Genomic DNA, 18,707 nt, shown 5'->3' with positions numbered 1-18,707 from the left:
CTCAGAAAGGCAGTCTCCCTGCCACTACCCTGGCTCCGTCCCCTTTCTCAACTGTCACTACTCTGACTGAAACCAGTTCTCAACACAATCTACTCTCCTACTCTATATTGTCCTGCTTAACACTATCCTGCAACTACACTGTCATAACCCTTACCAATGCTAACCTACCACTGCCAATGACTGTCCCTATTCCTGTCCGTAACACACAGATATTGGAACAGTGTCAGCCATTATCATATTAAACAGTGTCAGCTATCATAAACTACACAGGGCACAAAGCAAACACAAAAAGTACCCAGTTTCATTAGGTAGGCATGTACAGGAATGCAGGGCTCAAACCAGCCGCCTGCACACCCCCCTACATTAATCACAGCCGGACATGTGATACATTGTCGAGTTCAGTGTTTTAACCCCTACCTCATGGTACTATGTAAGCCAGCAAAAGAGTAGATATAAAAATACATTTTTAATAAACACATTGAAAAGACCCAATTTAGTCCAATTTAGTATTTGTCCATACATTACACAAACCTAAATGTGTCTTTGGGGTTCTAAAGGTACCGTCACGCTCAGCGACACTGCAGCGATATAGACAACGAGCCGATCGCTGCAGCGTCGCTGTTTAGGTCGCTGGGGAGCTGTCACACAGACAGCTCTCTCCAGCGACCAACGATCAGGGGAACGACTTCGGCATCATTGAAACTGTCTTCAACGATGCCAAAGTCCCCCTGCAGCACCCGGGTAACCAGGGTAAACATTGGGTTACTAAGTGCAGGGCCGCACTTAGTAACCCAATATTTACCCTGGTTACCATTGTAAAAGTTAAAAAAAAACACTACATACTCACCTTCTGATGTCTGTCACGTCCCCCGCCGGCGGCTTCCCTGCACTGAATGTGTCAGCGTCGGCCAGCCGTAAAGCAGAGCACAGCGGTGACGTCACCACTGTGCTCTGCTTTACGGCCGGCCGGTGCTGACACATTCAGTGCAGGGAAGCCGCCAGCGGGGGACGTGACAGACATCAGAAGGTGAGTATGTAGTGTTTTTTTTTTTACTTTTACAATGGTAACCAGGGTAAATATCGGGTTACTAAGCGCGGCCCTGCGCTTAGTAACCCGATATTTACCCTGGTTACAAGTGAACACATCGCTGGATCGGTGTCACACACACCGATCCAGCGATGAAAGCGGGTGATCAGCGACTAAATAAAGTTCTGGACTTCTAGCTCCAACCAGCGATATCACAGCAGGATCCAGATCGCTGCTGCGTGTCAAACACAACGAGATCGCTATCCAGGACGCTGCAACGTCACGGATCATCGTCGTTCTCGCTGCAAAGTCGCTTACTGTGAAGGTACCTTAAGTCTAAGCTCAAGACTCAGACCATAGGATGCCTGCACCACAGGGATGGTCTATTACTGCTGTCCAGCTGTTGACCAGTCCTTGCAGTATCTATTAAGTCCCCTGATGTTTCAAGTTTTTGGGGAAATGTGTTGGGAGAAATTATGGGGATTTTCTGATGTAAGATATTACCAGAGATAAATGTTACTCTTCCCTGGCTTCTGATGATCCTCATCTGGAATACTGTGTCCAGTTTTGGGCACCACATTTTAAATAAGGCTAGGTTCACATTGCGTTAGGGCAATCCGTTTAGCGCTAGCGGATTGCGCTAACGCAATGTTTATTTAGGGGCCTCGTTCAGGGGTCGCGTTAACGTCCCCGCTCTCGCAGATCCCCGATCTGCGAGAGCGGGGAACGGACCTAGGGCGCGCCGCGGACGCTGCTTGCAGTGTCCGAGGCGCGTCACAGAAGAACGGCACATCACTAGCGCGAGCCGAAAAAGGCACGCGCTAGTGATGCGCTGCAGGCGAAATTTACATTGCTGTCAATGGGTGCGCTAACGGACCCGTTGCACGGCGTTAATTGTGACATTTTCGCCGTGCAACGCTGTCCGTTAGCGATCACCCACTAACGCAATGTGAACCTAGCCTTAGACATCAACAAACTGGAGCAAGTTCAGAGAAGAGCGACCAGAATGGTGACCGGTCTGCATACCATGTCCTATGAGAAACATTTACAGGATTTGGGAATGTTTAGCTTGCAAAAAAGAAGACTGAGATGAGACTTATTAGCTGTCTTCAAATATCTCAAGGGCTGTCAGATTGTAGAATGATCATTTGCACAAGGAAAGACTAGAAGCAATGGGATGAAACTGAATGGGAGGAGACACAGATTAGATATTAGAAAAAAGTTTTTGACAGTTAGAGTGATCAATGAGTGGAAAAGGCTGCCATGAGAGGTGGTAAGTTCTCCTTCAATGAAAGTCTTCAAACAGAGGCTAGACAGACATCTGTCTGGGATGATTTAGTGAATCCTGCTTTGAGCAGGGGGTGGAACCAGATGACCCATGAGGTCCCATCCAACTCTACCACTCTATGATTCTATGATCCCTTTATTTGAATCTACTCAGAATGTTCTTCTTATACAGAGTGAGATTGTTCTTTATTATTCTATGGCATAATGATTTAATATGGTTTGGACTTCAACTGAGTGAGGGTACATTCCCACAGTCAGTAAACACTGCGGGTTCGACGCTGCGTACATCTGCAGTGCCCAACCTGCAGCTTCCAGATGTTACAGCACAGTGGATGGGATTTTAAGAAATCCCATCTCCACTATGCGTGCACCAGCGCCCATGGCTCCTCTGTGGAGGCAGACATATGGTGCGTCTTTCCAGACCGCAGCATGTCAATTTATCTTGCGGAGATGTAAGACTCCGCAAGATAAATATCACCAGTCCAATGAATTGGGCACAGTGATTCCGCACGGTTCAGTGAACACATGTGGAATCACCTGAGTTCAAAATCTGGCAGCTCTTTGGACGCAGTGGATATTTGCCGCTCCCAGAGCACTGCCGATTCATGACTCTGGGCACATATTTGTGGAGTCCAAAAGACACATATGGAACTAGGTAGGTGTTATGCATCTGTATTTAAATAGAGTGTTTTTAATGTGATTATTAAAAGTTTATTTGTTACCTAGTCTTTTTGCTGGCTTAAATAATCAAGAATAGTGGATATTTTTGCTCATCAGTTTTCTATTGTGCTTTATAGCTGGCGTGGCTATACCTGTCTGTCAAATGTATCCATGGTGGTGACATTTCTTATGACAGAAATGTCCTAGACTGGCATAACATTTCTGGTGAGGTGCAAGGAGGTTTTTTCTTTTTTGCACAAGAGTTTAGAGTTTGCAGAGATGCTGAAGTCAGTATAAGCTACCTCAGCTGTAGTGTACCATGGCGACCATAAGTAGCTTATACTCACTTTAGCATCTCTGCCGACTCTGTAAACTCTTGGCAAAAAAAGGAGAATTTTTTAGAAATGCACATGGGTGATGATTTGTGTATGCTATATGAAGTCATTCTGAGGTAATGGACGTTATTGAATACTTTATAAAGAAGCTTTGGAAAATAGTTCTATGAGTGCACCAGTTATTTATATGAAGTATGATGAATTAGGTTTATGGAGAGAGCTTGATTAGAGAACCTTTTGCAAGATGAAACCCTGTTGATAAGAGATGCAAGGAGACACATGTCATCTATAAGCTGTCATGTGCTTCTTTGTGAATTTGGCACATATAATTCCTATATACTCCTCATTAAGTTTGGTATATGAAATACCAGTCTTAATGAATCGAGGATTGAACTAGTGCTAAGGCTGCAGTAATCACATGAATTTATTTGCTAGCAAATTTCCATTACAGGCAAGCAAATGGAAAAGAATTGTCTCTTTAGATAATATATTCAAGTCACTTTAGCTACAGTATATACCTATCTGCTACTGCTACTGATTTCAGCCAGTTGGATGAAAAGGGCTGCAGTAATTCTCCTGTTTGGCCTCAGACCGAAATAAATTGATTGAAAATCATGGAATAAATATTATTGAGCCCTCAATTTGAAATTTTAGATTAGAAGATGGAAGGTATACAGTAGCGTACCTATCTAAAAAAGTGGTATTATATAATCTCTATTTTGGGGGCAAACTCTTTCCACTACTGTAACATGCAATGAGATTGGCTCAATTATAATTTAACACCTCAATGGCTTTATTGTATGAATGTCCTGCAGATATGTTCCAAGAGACATATTTAGCGAGACTTCTTTCCATAGATGTTCTTCCTGTGCATGCATCGGTTAGGTACTTTTCATAACAGCACATTTCTCTTGACACTTTGGAATGAATATTACTCTGTAGTCTTAAAGCTGGCTGATGGATGGGAATATATCACCCCATGTCTTTGTGTGTAATGTCTGCCAATGCTTCAGTAGACTCCGTCCCTTCTTTGGAAGTGTAGTAGAGTCAATGCATGACAACGTTCAATTATTTTGGGTGCATTTTACTTAGAAACAACAGGAGCCGAAGGTCATCTATAAAATGACCTTTGCTGCCAGAGATGCAGGGCACAAGTGCATATGCTAGTACAATCTTTCTCTAGGGTCTTGGATACATTTCCAAAGTGTAATATGCCAATTAAGACCATGCAGGCATCTTGTGAGTTGCTCCCTGATAAATTACTGCTTTTAAGTCAGCAAGAAAATACATTCTAATCTATGGTGTGCTAAACGTAAAATCCAAACTAATTTGAATTTAATGAGTCATGTTCATTCTAGTTTTCTACTTTGTCGTTTGTCTTATTTGTAAAGATTACAAGCGGTTGTGGTGAAAACTTGACCTTTGTGCAGCCAAGCTTAGTACATTCTTTCAATTAATTTTCTTACATTGAATATTGTGTCCTACACTTTCCCTGAGGCATAAATCAATGAAGCAACTTATAAGAGCTGCCGCAATAAGTAAACATTGCTTATGTGAATCACTGTTAGGCTGAAAAAGAAAAAAAGAGTTTCTTGTTAAATATTGTCCTCTCCTTCTTGCAATATGGATGGTGTTAGCATCAAAAGCAATTTAATAGGAATTGCAGTTTAATAAAAGCAGCAAATGTAGGTCAATTAAAGCTCCACAGTACAGGTTTGATTTGATTTATAATATATCAAAAGAAGTTCTTTTCTGAGTATACTTTGCCTAAATAAACAAAGGCAACACATGTAAATCATATCAAAACCAAGGAGAACTATAAGTCATAAATAGCCGAAACATTTTTTTTTTTTAAAATAATCAAAATTTTATTGGAAAATTATTTGCATAGAGCAGTAAAATCATATACCATAATCAATATATGCTGTGATAAATCCATAGGTGCATCCAAAATCTAAGGCACATAGAACAGGATCCTGCTGAATATACCAAAATATCCGTATAGCAAAGTGCAGCTACACCATTGCTACCAAGTCTGAATACAAATACATAGGCTGTGATACTCTAACTATAGTAAGATCAGTGCATGTCTGCCTGTAATTCTACCACAATCCCAGTAATAGTCAGATTAACAATGTGCGTATAAGTAAATTAAGTATAATTACCCATGGTAATGTAGCTGATCCAGTTCCAGTGCCAAAGAGTTACCCCAACGCGCGTTTCGCGTGCTAATAATAGCCTCGCTTCCTCAGGGGGCGTGGCTTAATCTGCATCTTGGTCCCATATAAATACTAAGCCGTTCCGGTCATGTGACCTTACGGCAACCTATCCGTGCCCGATTAAAGTGCGCAAGTGCTGATACCGCCTTTTGTGGCCATGGAAACCCATGACTAAAATTATCATAGGTGCACAATCTAAAGTGCATAAATGTGAACTTTGGCGTAATAACGCCATTAGCCCATAACTCCAGATAACCGCTGGCATTCATACCCAATAATAAAAAAGTGTGCGTTGTATCCTACTGCGCTTGCGTAAATCATAGCTCAACATGGGAAAACTCAAAGTGAGCCTGTCCTACATTGAGAGTGCTGCCAAATATGTGACATTAAACCATTTGGGTTTTAGGTCAACACTTTTGTATTTATTCATCTCATAATAGCTATCAAAATGATTATGAGCTGGGCTTTTCAGGCTTGAAGTGAAACATCTCACACAACGTTAATTAAATCCTGGATGCAAGTAGCCACCAATAGAGGATGCTTGTTGTATTGGAACAGGAGTAGATATATTATTGGTGCAACTTGTGCAGATGCACAGGGACCCAAGCGGTAAAGGGCCCATTTCCATCTTCAAAGAAGGTAGAATTATGAATTATGATAAGTTAATACAATGCAAAGGGCCCATAGACTGTTCTTGCACAAAGGCCCTCTTCTGTCTGTGTCCGCTAGTGTATATGAATTTGCACTACCTGTGGAATTCTACATCCAGTAAAATCCCTAACGGAGTAGTTTGAAAAAAAAAAAAAATTTATTAAACTAATTGTGCAAATTTGATTTTATACTATTATTGTTTTTTGTAGTGCATCTCATATTGTGATCTCAAATATTTTATGGAGCACAGATGTCTAACTCACTGGATCAACAATTTCAAATTTTTACCCAGTTATGCTCAAAACCTTACTTATCTACTTACCTGTAGATAAATGTTGTCAGGACTTGATGCTTTAACAAAATTTTATTTGCAAAGACATAGCTATTTTTCCACTGGTTGATAACATTTAGTGGACAACCTCAAAGGGGGCTTGGGACAACAGTCTGCAGTCAGTCAATGTGACTGCAGACTTCTGAATCATGAGAGCATGCTGTCATGACACCCCGGTATTGTTGCTGTAAATTGGTGCTCATGTGACTCCATATGTGCAATTTGCATACCTGCAGTCATGTTGTCAGGACTCAAACCCAGCAGCTCTTGTGCACCAGATGGCAGTGCTTCTCTATGAGCTATTCAGCTTGCTGGACAGTTCTTGTCTAACCCAAATACTAGTACATGTGTTGTTCCTGATTGTCCCTAGCCTGAGTTCACTTATTTGCTCCACCTGATTGAACACCCTTCTGAAACCCAGCATTGAACCACTGAACTTCCTTCCTTGCGAGATTATTGAGCTTCCAGCCTTTAGTCTAGCTTCCATTTGAACTGCTGCTTTCAATAAAAGATTGTACTGCTGCTTCGTGTACCAATCCATGACTATTTCTTGACTACGCAACTTGATGATCCTTCAACTACATTGCTTCTCCGTGTACCAAACCCTGGCTATTTCCTGACTGCACAACTTGCTGATCTTTTACCTACAGTGCTTCTCCATGTACTGACCCTTGGCTATTTCCTGACTACGCTACTTTCCACTGCTGCCCCTAATGGTTGCAATACCACTACTCCAATCTAGATCAGTCCATCACAGAATAATTTTGCACACAAAATGGAATTTGATGCAGCCACGCTGAGGCAACAAGTTGCTGAACTTCAGAATTTTGATACCACATACCAAGAAAAATTTTCAAAGTTACAAACACAGGTGTTGGGTCAGAAAAAGGAAATTATTGAGTTGCAGAGGCAACTTCTGGATTTACGCAACTCAGGCGCGGAATCAAACACAAGCATGCTGCTGCCCGCAAAGTTCAGTAAGGATCATTATCATTACCTTGGATTCATTAATCAATGCCATATCAATTTCCAGATGCATCCTTCTCCATTTATCATTGACAGGAAAAAGGTTCTTTTTATCTTCAATCTCCTGACTGATGAGGCTCTTGCATGGGCCTCACCTTACGTGCAAAATAATTCTGACCTCCTGAATGACTTAGTTCCCTTCATCACTGCTATGGATCAAGTGTTTGATGACCCAAATCGTTGCACTACAGCTGAAACCAAGTTGCATAACCTACACTAAGGGCTGCGCTCTGTAGCTAAATATTCCTCAGAATTCCGCAACTGGCTGGCAGACACCTTATAGAATTTAGCTGCCCAGAGGAGTCACTGTCTACAAGGATTATCAGAGCTAATTAAGGAAGAGTTGAGACCCTTGATAATTTAGAGGACTTTATTCAATTATGCATCCGAATTGATCAGAGTCTCACTGAACGAAGAATGGAAAGACTGCGAGTATTTGGAAGCACCCCTAACTTCTCCTTTACTCAATCAGCATTGAAAAACCAACAGAAAAAGGAAAGAGTGCCTGAACCTATGCAAATTGATGTAACCTGTAAGCCTCTCTCTGCAGTACAGGCGACGTACAGAGAATTTATGCTTCTATTGTGGGAGAAGAAAATATCGGGTAGTGGGAGTACAGTGCACTAACAGTAAAGTAAATATTACTTGTCTCTCTGAATAATATGGATATATAGCAGGTAGTGAGAATTGTGTATTAAAACATTAAATCCTCATTAAATAATAAAAGAAAATACGTTGTTTCTCCTGCAGTAAGAGAAAACTGACCAAATATTATAAAGGACAATTGGGGTGAAAAGTGCCAATTAAATCCTGCATACATTTTTGAGTGCTACCATGAATTAGGACCATTGCACACCAGTATCCCCCTACAATATTATAATCCCACTCCCAATCCTTCTGGTTTTCAATAACCACCCCCTTTACTTTTTGGCGTAATCATACATTTACTTTCCACATTTACTGCCTGTTTAACCCCCTTATTCCTTGCAATATTGTATCACAGATACAGTTTTTTCTCTAGTTTTTTACTGATTGGGTGGTTCACCTTTATTTTCTGAACCTGAAACTCATGAGACAATTGAACTGTAAATCTGCATTGAGCTAAATCATCATGCATCATGAATCATGCGGCCATGTATTGATTACAGGGAAATTAATAAGAATACCATTAAAAATCGTTACCTGAGTTGGTTGAGAGACTGTGTTCCTTGAAGATTTTTACCAATCTTAATATAAGAGAGGCTTATAATCTGATATGAATTCATCCCAGAGATGAGTGGAAAACTACCTTTAGAAGTAGATATGGACATTTTGAATATCTGGTTATGCAACGCCCCTGCCACCTTTCAGCACTTCATTAATGATGTTTTTTCTAGATTTCTTGGATCGATTTGTTGTTGTTTATGTCAATGACATTCTTATATTTTCAGTTACCTTTGAGAAGCATCGCAGGCATGTCCAGATTGTCCTGAAACATCTACAGGATGTCACAGACGTGTTTTGTGGAACCACTATGCTTAGGACCGCGGAGAGCCTGGAGGGGCATGACTGAGTGAGCACCAGACTGTTCATTAGAGCCTCTGATGGTGAGGTTAGACTTGGCTCCTGATGAAAGCCAGGTGCCACTCCATGACAGACCAACAGATGCTCGGCAGCTGGACCCAGAAGGACAGACTGGATTGTGCAGCAGGCAGAGTTTGAATCTGAGTGCAGCAGGCAGAATAGATATCAGAATGAAGCAGGCAGAATCTGCACCAGAGTGCAGCAGGCAGGATAAGCACCAGAGTCCAGGAGGCAGAGCACGTTTCAGAGAGCAGCAGGCAGGATCTGCACCAGAGGGCAGCTGGCAGGATCTGCACCAGAGTGCAGCTGGCAGGATCTGCACCAGAGTGCAGCAAGGACTGGTACGCAACCTTACACAACTTAGACAGCAGAATAGGAAGGTTGCTCAGGTACCTTCCGAATGAGGAGGAAGCAATATATACATAATGCCCCACAGCCATTGGCTGGGGGGAATAGCAAGTGCATGTACTAACTCTTTAAGAAGGTGGGAGTGAGCATGCACGTGCTCTAAGGACTTGGCTGGAGGCCCAGTGCGGGTGAGTGAAGTGATACGTTAGAGATCCTGCCAGTCAGAGCAGGGATCCGGCATGGTGCTAACACAGGATAATCACCTCTATATCAAACTTAAAAAATGTGAGTTTGAAAAACCCAGGATGCAATTTCTGGGATATATCCTCTCCCCAGAATGTCTGATCATGGATCCCAGTAAAATTAGAGAAGTAGTTCACTGACCTACCTCAAGAAATCTAAAAGATGTCCAGCGCTTCATAGGATTTGCAAATTTGTTTAGCAGATTCATTAAAAACTTTTCAAAAATCATTTTACCAATTACTTCACTCACAAAGAAAACCAAAAGTGTTTTCCTGGTCTCCAGAGGCAAAAGTGGCTTTTGACAATCGAAATACTTTTTTTTAACTTCATCTCAATGGATTTTATCATGACCTACTGTACCTCCCTCTAAAGAAATGTCTGTTATCCTTGTTTTGGTGGATCGGCTCACAAAGATGGACAATTTTATTCCAACTAAAGGGATTCCTACCAATGAACAAACTGCAGAATTAGTGGCCAAAGAGATTTTTAGGCTGCATGGAATTCCTGACAATGTGATTTCTGATAGAGGTGTTCAGTTTACATCAAGATTTTGGAAACGCTTCTGTACAGCTTTAGGATTTACTGTCAATTTGTCTACAGCCCTCCACCCACAATCTAATGGCCAGACTGAAAGAACTAACCAAACTCTCGGACAATACCTATGCTGTTTTATTTCAAATTTGCAGGATGACCGGGTGAGGCTTCCCTTTTCTTTTAGCAGGACATTACATTTATATGGCATAGTTTCCATTTGCCTGGGACTTGGTCCTGCTCTACCCTTACTCACATTACCATCATTTGACATATGGTAAGGTTTTAACACTGGACCATCCTGAATAGAGTCACCTTGGAGAGGTGAGATGGCTTTTATGCTTTTTTTAATCAAAATTATGTTAACTAATTACCCTATGTTATTTTCATGCACTACTGCCATTTATTTATTTACTGTAAGGTACTTGCTCATTCTGTTTTTATCTTGGGTGTGTCTGTTTAATGGCCAATGTGAACATGCTCCTACATGTGACATGTACACCAACTTATACTTCAGTTTATTTCTTTCAGTTTTCAAGTCTATTGTTTCCTTCTATTCCTGTAACTGCTGTAAAGTGTATCTCTGATTGTTCTTAGCAGCTCAGGCAAAATAGTTGTCCCATAATCAAGTTCACAAAATAGAATTAAGGGAAGCTACAGTAAAAAAAATTGTAACCATATTACCAATAAATCAGTTTTTGATATTAATTATCTCCTAGAAAACATATGATGTACAGTTACGTCATATGTCGGCTCCCTGAATTATTCAGCCATCATCTGCCTCTAACAGCTGCACATGGAGCAGAGATGTGCCCTCCGCTGTTTACTTGTTATATATAGCTGTCGATCTCTGTCTGTATGTAATGTGCTCCGGGAGAGGGGCACTTCATTCTATGTGTCCATGGGTGAGCCTGTGACATGATCACAGGGTGTCTATGGGTTGCCATGACAGTAGGGGTCTGCTTGTCATGAAGTTTCTCCTGTAAAAGCCAGTGTTTAGCTGTCGTTGATAGGAGACAGTGCTAAACATAGCTGTCTTGACTGTGCCACATTTTGCTGAGACCTGTGGTACATCCGAGATTGGAAGATTGTGGCGTTTAGCTGAGCACAGGTCCTTTTTAAATCTATGTGGCCATTCATCCATTCATGACATTTTTTGGGCATGAAAAGAGTTTAGGATTCCTTGTGGTCGATGGCTGTGCTGCTTATTGGAACCACATCCTTCTATTTTAGAAGCTTGTGTCTGGCTTCCCTCCATGTGAGCAACAGAATATTCATTCTGTTATTGGTTGCATTAGAGAAGATGATCTGGAGGGTCACTCTTGTTTTGAGATTGTTGCATGCGGCATTCCTACCATCACAGTATGACTTTATTGATTGCCCCATATTTTTGCATCATTGATTGCTGTACTAGTTAAACAAATGCAGACTCTGTCTTTGGAGGTGACAGATCTGCTGTCTATATTTGAACAGCAACCGCCATCCAGACCCAGCCTGAACCCAAGGTGGCCCTCCCAGATCAGTTCTCTTGGAAGGCGGGATAAATTCATGGCTCTCAGAGAAGCTTATAAACTGCACTTCAGGCTACATCGTCGTTCTACTAGGAATGAGGAACAAATGGTGGGTTGTTGTCTCCCTACTTCTTCTTTTCTCTACCTGCTGACTCACTGTCTCTCCAGTCGGTAAATTAATTTTTTGTGGCTTTAGGACTCATCTATGATGACCCTGACTGGGTCTCCCTCACTGAGTCTAAGCAACACAAGCTCCAGCAGGGGAATCAGCCAGCAGAGGAGTTTTGTCCCAGAGATGGGCTACTGACACCAGGTGGAGCGATCCGGCCCTCAGAAACCAGTTTTGTCAAGGCCTGTCAGAAAGGATAAACTCCTTAGTCCTTGGAGGCCACTATGGCCTTAGTCATCCGGGTTTACAGAAGCCTCAGAGATATATCCATAATGACCCCTCCCCCAACCGTACTTCGTAGGAGAGAAAGAGCTCCCTCATGCAGTTGGGGAGGACCTCAGTTCGGGCTGAACCTCCTGCGGTCCATAGCAGAATGGGGGTTTGTTTGTTTTGTGGTCAGAAGGGTCACTTCATTGCGGTCTGCCCCTTCACACTTAAATTAAAGAAACCGGTGGAAAACGTCTTACCCCAGGTTGTGTGGCAGGTGTTACAACCTGGGTGTATAAATTTACTCCATGTGTACCTCTCAGTTTGTCTTATCTACAGAAGTGGTTGGTGGTACAAAAATTGAAAGAGTGTCTATTCTTTTAGATAGTGAGGCGGGCACCAATAAAGTGGATGTGCGGTTTGCCCAGACTCGTGGCTTGTCTTGTAGTGTTCTGGCAAATCCCATCCCCATATTTTCTATTGATTCTGCGTTTCTTGATCAGGGGTATTTTCACACAGGCGGTGCATAATTTGGACCTTTAAATTGAGGTCCTTCATAAAGAATGCATTGATTGCTATGTGCTTGAATGTCTTCCTACTCCTATCGTACTGGATCTCACGTGGTTAGTTATGCACCGTCCCATTGTAGATTGGTTGTCTAGGTAGATAGCAAAATGGAGTTATTTCTGTAACAATAATTGTCTTAATACCTGCCTCTATACCATTTCCAGCAAAACATACCCTCTTTTCTGTCCGGTTTTCAGGAGGTGTTTTCTCAAGAGGGGTGCCAGGAATTGCCTCCTCATTGGGCTTATGACTGTCCCATTAATTGCTCCCTGGAGCAAAACAACCCAAATCCTGGGTATACAATCTTTTGGTTCCCAAAAGACAGGTTGTGAAGGAGTATATCGCAAAAAGACTTGCCAAGGGACATATCAGACCTTCCTCTTATCCATTGCTGCAAGTTTCTTTTTTGTCAAGAAAAAAGATGGAGGTTTGCGTGCTTCCTTGTCTGGATTTTAGGTATTTAAATTGGATTACCATCCAAGACTGTTACCCCCATCCACCCATTTCAGATTTGTTTAATCAGGTTGTTAGAGCAAAATGGTTCTCCAAGTTGGACCCTAGGAGGGGCCAATAATCTGATTAGAATAAGAGAAATGGATGAAAGGAAAACATCGTTTAACACCCCTGAAGGGTATTTTGAAAAGATCGGCATCCCATTTGGTCTGACTAATGCCTCCACCATTTTTCAACATTTTATTAATTATATATTCTGCCTGGAGGGACATGACTAGGTACCTCACCAAGTCTGACTTCAGATGCATAGCGGCTGGCGATACCAAAATCCAAGGAGGGACAAGAGAAATGAAACCAGGTGCTACACCAGGACTGACCTCGGGTAGATGGCAGCTGTCCCCTAAGGGACAGGAGGCAGGAATGGCCAGGAATGGTAGAATTAGCACATACTGGCTGACATGGCTGGCATAGTGACTTGCACGACAGACACACAAGCAGGCTGATGGGCACGACTGTTATCCAGGCAAGCAGGTGCAGGCGGGCACGTTTGACAGGCAGGCAGCTGGGCATGGCTTATAGCCAGGCAGGCAGGTGATCAGGCATGGTGGACACACAGGATAGGTATACTGGGATACGAGCACTGGGACCTGAGAACTAGCAAGTGTGTTAGAAACAAACTACAACATTACATAGGCACCTCCTTGCAGGAAGTGCGGGACCGTGACAGTGATTGAGCCAGCGCCTCTGTCAGGGAAGGAAGGCAGAATGCAGATATGCTGGCGATACAGTACCCCCCTTTATTCCCCCTCTTTTCCCAGCCCACAAGGAATGTCTCCAGGAGGAGGGGGCATAGATATTCTCCCTAAGCTCCCAAGACCTCTCCTCAGGACTAAACCCCTTCCAATCCACAAGAAAAATAGTCTTTCCTCTTACCCTCTTACTAGCCATAATGTTCTCTATCTCAAAAATGTCTTCAGTGCTAACTAGAGCAGGAGTAGTACCGGGATCTTTGAAAAAAAGGCTGAGGACGACAGGCTTAAGAAGAGACACATAAAAATAACTGGGGATCCATAAAGAAGCTGGAAGTCTGAGCTTGTAGGCTATTGGATTGATTTCTTTTAGAACCACGAATGGTCCAATAAAGCGAGGATCCTGTTTATAGGATGGTATTTTGAGTCGGACATACTCATAAGACAGCCAGACCTTCTCTCCAGTATAAAGAAGAGGAAGATCCAGACATCTCTTGTCTGTGCTTTTTCATCCGCTCCCGAGGACTTCAATAGTGTGGACTTGGTGTCCTCAAAGATTTTAGAAAAACCCTTGACTAGGGACTCAGAAGCAGGAATATCAGGGGTAGTAGAGACAGGGAACAGAATATTGGGATGTTGACCGTAGACTACAAAAAAATGGAGATTTGGCAAAAAATTCACTCATATGGTTGGTGTATGAGAATTTGGCTCAAGGTAGGAGTTTGGACCAGTCACTGTGGTGGCCATTGATGAAAAGCTTCAGGAAGTTGGTCAGGATCTAATTTACTCGCTCTGCCTGGCCATTAGATTGAGGGTGGTAGGCTGAATAGAAATCTAAGTGCCTGAGAAGCCCTGTAAGATAACACAAAGGACCTAAGAAGAGAAAAAGAATTCCTCCAAACAAAATGTATATAGAATGAACAATTTTATTGAAACAAAATGCATGGCAAAAACTTTAAAAATTTGGAGATGTTAACAGACCATACAAGAAATGAAAAAAATCTAACACTGAGCCAACATACAGGTGCTTCTCCCAAAATTAGAATATCATCAAAAAGTTAATTTATTTCAGTTCTTCAATACAAAAAGTAAAACTCATATATTAAAGAGTCATTTCAAACAGAGTGATCTATGTCAAGTGTTTATTTCTGTTAATGTTGATTAAAACCCAAAAGTCATAAGGTCAGTGAATTAGAATACTTTATAACAACAGCTTGAAAAATTATTTTAACATCCGAAATGTTGGCCTACTGAAATGTATGTTCAGTAAATGCACTCAATACTTGGTCGTGGCTCAATTTGCATCAATGCGGCGTGGCATGGAGGTGATCAGTCTATGGCATTGCTGAGGTGTTATGGAAGACCAGGTTGCTTTGATAGCAGCCTTTAGCTCATCTACATTGTTAGGTCTGGTGTCTCTCCTCTTCCTCTTGACAATACCCATTAATATGCTTGGATACAGCACTCTTGACTCTTAGATTTTCATTGGCTGTAAGCCATAATCAACAACATTAAAAGAAATAAACACTTGAAACAGATTACTCTGTAGTGATTCTATATAATATTTAAGCTTCACTTTTTGTATTGAAGAACTGAAATAAATTAACTTTTTAATGATATTCTAATTTGATGAGAAGCACCTGTAGTTAATATATAGGTGTTAGGGCTAGCGGAACGCACTGAGAAAATAGAGATGTTTTTATTGATATTGGAGCGTTCGCAGCCCGGGGTCCACCGTGCAGGAGTACCTGCTGCTAGCAAACGGCGGCACTATATGGCGGTATGGACTAACTCAGTTAATTCACCGAGTAGCCGTGAAAGCAAAGCACTGTGCCCTGTTAGACTTCACAGAGGCACAGGCTAACTGCCCAAACAGAGAGCAGTCAGTGGTCACGCATGCACATAAAACTCCTCGCCGGAGGTGCCAGCATTCTAGGGGCTTATTTCAGCCAGGTCCCTGAATACATACAAACACAAACTCCTCGCCGGAGGTGCCAGCATTCTAGGGGCTTATTTCAGCCAGGTCCCTGAACACACTCTCACGTGACCACACTGGCGCAAAGCACATAACAAAGAACAATAGTAGCGCATGGCCTTAAATAGTTGCAGCACGTACAGGACCTTCCTAGAAGGACCATTGAGAGGCTGCCACAGAGCGTGAGCACCTACCGGACCTTCCTGAAGGACCAATGGCCTTAGCTGCAGTATCTGATCATGTGACCCTCAATCTCCACTGAGAGATCTTACTCTGGGCATGCTCAGAATGAGAAAAGCAGGACTTAGTCCCAGAAGCGTCTGCTCACCGCTGCCCAGCACTGACTTCAATGGCAGAAGCAGGAAAGGCAGCAGTAACTCTTTGTACAGAGTCAGACCGAGCGAGACGCTGGGACCAACGTCTCTGCTGAGCAGGCTCCACTGTGGCAGGAGAAGAATGGGAGACCACGGCGGAGATGGCCTGAGATTCCCCCTGTGCAGAGGCGGGAACTCCACCCCTAACATTACCCCCCCTCCTTGGGCCTCGCTACGTTCGAAGGCAGCAATAAGCTGCGGAGCCCGAATGTGCTACGCAGGCTCCCAGGACCTATCCTCAGGACCATAACCCTTCCAGTCCACCAAATAAAATTTTTGGCCACGAACCACCTTGCACCCCAAAATAGCGTTCACCTCGTAATCGTCCGTAGACGAACCCGATGTCCCGGCAGATGACTCAGAAAACCGGGACATGTATATGGGCCTAAGGAGGGACACATGAAAGGTGTCGGTGATACCTAGGCGTGGAGGAAGGGCTGGACGGTAGACCACAGGATTAACCTGTTCGAGGACCTTGAAGGGACCCAAGTAGCAAGGAGCAAACTTAGTGGACTCAACATGCAGCCTGATGTTACGAGCGGAGAGCCACACCAGGAGCAAAGGTCGGGGCAGGGCGCCGATGTGCATCGGCGGAGGACCTCATTCTCTCCTTGGAGGCCCGGATGGCATCCTGAGTGCGGTCCCAAATGTCTCGTGCCTCCACTGCCCACTCTGCCACCCTGGAGTCAGCAGAGGACACGGGCATAGGCACAGGAACCCGTGGATGCTGGCCGTAATTAAAGGAGGAAAGGAGTCTGACCGGTGGAGTCGGCTACAGCATTGTTAAGGGCAAACTCTGCCCACGGTAACAAGGATGCCCAGTCATCCTGACTGGCAGAAACAAAATGTCGTAAATAAGTGACCAGAGTCTGATTGGCTCTCTCAACCAACCCATTCGTCTCGGGATGATAAGCCGAGGAGAGATTTAACTCAATACTGAGTAGATGACAAAGCTCCCTCCAGAATCAAGGCGCAAACTGGGGACCCCGGTCACTGACAATCTTGTCCGGCATCCCGTGTAAGCGAAAGATATGCTTGATGAACAAGGCTGCCAGAGCCCGTGCAGAAGGTAGCCGTGGAAGAGGCACCAAATGAACCATTTTGGAAAAATGGTCGGTGATCACCCAGATAATGGTGCAACTACGAGACTTGGGTAAGCCCACCACAAAGTCCATCTCGACCATCTCCCAGGGCCTGTCCGCCACCGGCAGACGGTAAAGCAACCCAGCTGGCTGTTGCCGAGGGGACTTGTTCTTGGCGCAAGAGACACATGCCCGAACATAGTCTGCGACATCACGAGCCATATGCGGCCACCAGTATGTCCTTGCCAGTAACTCAGATGTCCTTTTGGAACCAAAATATCCACCCACCCCGGACGAGTGTGCCCAAGAGAGAACATCCGGTCGCAAACTGGATGGTACAAAAGTCTTGCCCGGAGGCACAGACTCTAGCGAAACCGGGGCCACAGTTCTCAGGCCACAGTTCTCAGGCTCTCGGTGGGGAGAATAAGCCGAGGCTCCTCTTCCTCCTCCACAGATGACACAACGGAGCGAGAGAGAGCATCGGCACAAATGTTCTTCTCCCCAGAAAGAAAATGGAGGGTGAAATGAAACCAGGAGAAGAACAAGGACCATCTGGCCTGGCGAGAATTTAACCGCTGGGCTGTCTGCAGGTACACCAAATTTTTATGATCTGTGAAGACTTGGAAGGGAAAACGAGCTCCTTCCAAGAGATGTCTCCACTCCGAGAACGCCAACTTCATGGCTAGCAACTCCCTGTCCCCGATGGAATAATTCCTCTCTGCTGGTGAGAAGGTCTTAGAAAATAAGAAGCAAGGATGCTTCCGACCTTGAGCATCCTTTTGGAGGAGGACTGCTCCAGCACCAACAGATGAGGCATCCACCTCCATGATAAATGGCTTATCTACATCGGGGCGATGTAGGATGGGAGTGCTAGCGAAGTGTGACATTATGGAGTTAAAGGCCTTGGAGACATCCTCAGACCACAATTTGGGATTTGCCCCCTTCTTGGTGAGCGCAACCAAGGGAGCTACCAAAGTTGAGAAGTGCAGAATGAACTGGCAATAATAATTAATGAACCCCATAAAGCACTGCACCGCTTTAAGAGAATGGGGTTCCTGCCAGTCCATCACAGCCTGTAGTTTGGCAGGATCCATAGCCAATCCCTGGGCGGAGAGGATATAGCCTTGGAAAGGTAAAGATTCCTGCTCGAACATACACTTCTCCAACTTTGCATAGAGGGAATTTGCCCGTAGGAGGTCGAAGACTCTGCCAACATCTCTCCGGTGGGAGTCAATATCTGGAGAGTAGATGAGAATAACATCCAGATAGACTACGACCGAGGTGGTGAGCATATCCTGGAAGATGTCATTCACAAAGTCTTGGAAAATGGCTGGGGCATTACAGAGCCCAAAGGGCATCATCAGATATTCATAGTGCCCATCCCTGGTGTTAAAAGCCG

This window comes from Ranitomeya variabilis, chromosome 1 (genome assembly GCF_051348905.1).
Source record: "Ranitomeya variabilis isolate aRanVar5 chromosome 1, aRanVar5.hap1, whole genome shotgun sequence".
In the NCBI taxonomy this organism is placed as follows: domain Eukaryota; kingdom Metazoa; phylum Chordata; class Amphibia; order Anura; family Dendrobatidae; genus Ranitomeya; species Ranitomeya variabilis.
Note: the sequence above shows the minus strand (reverse complement) of the source record.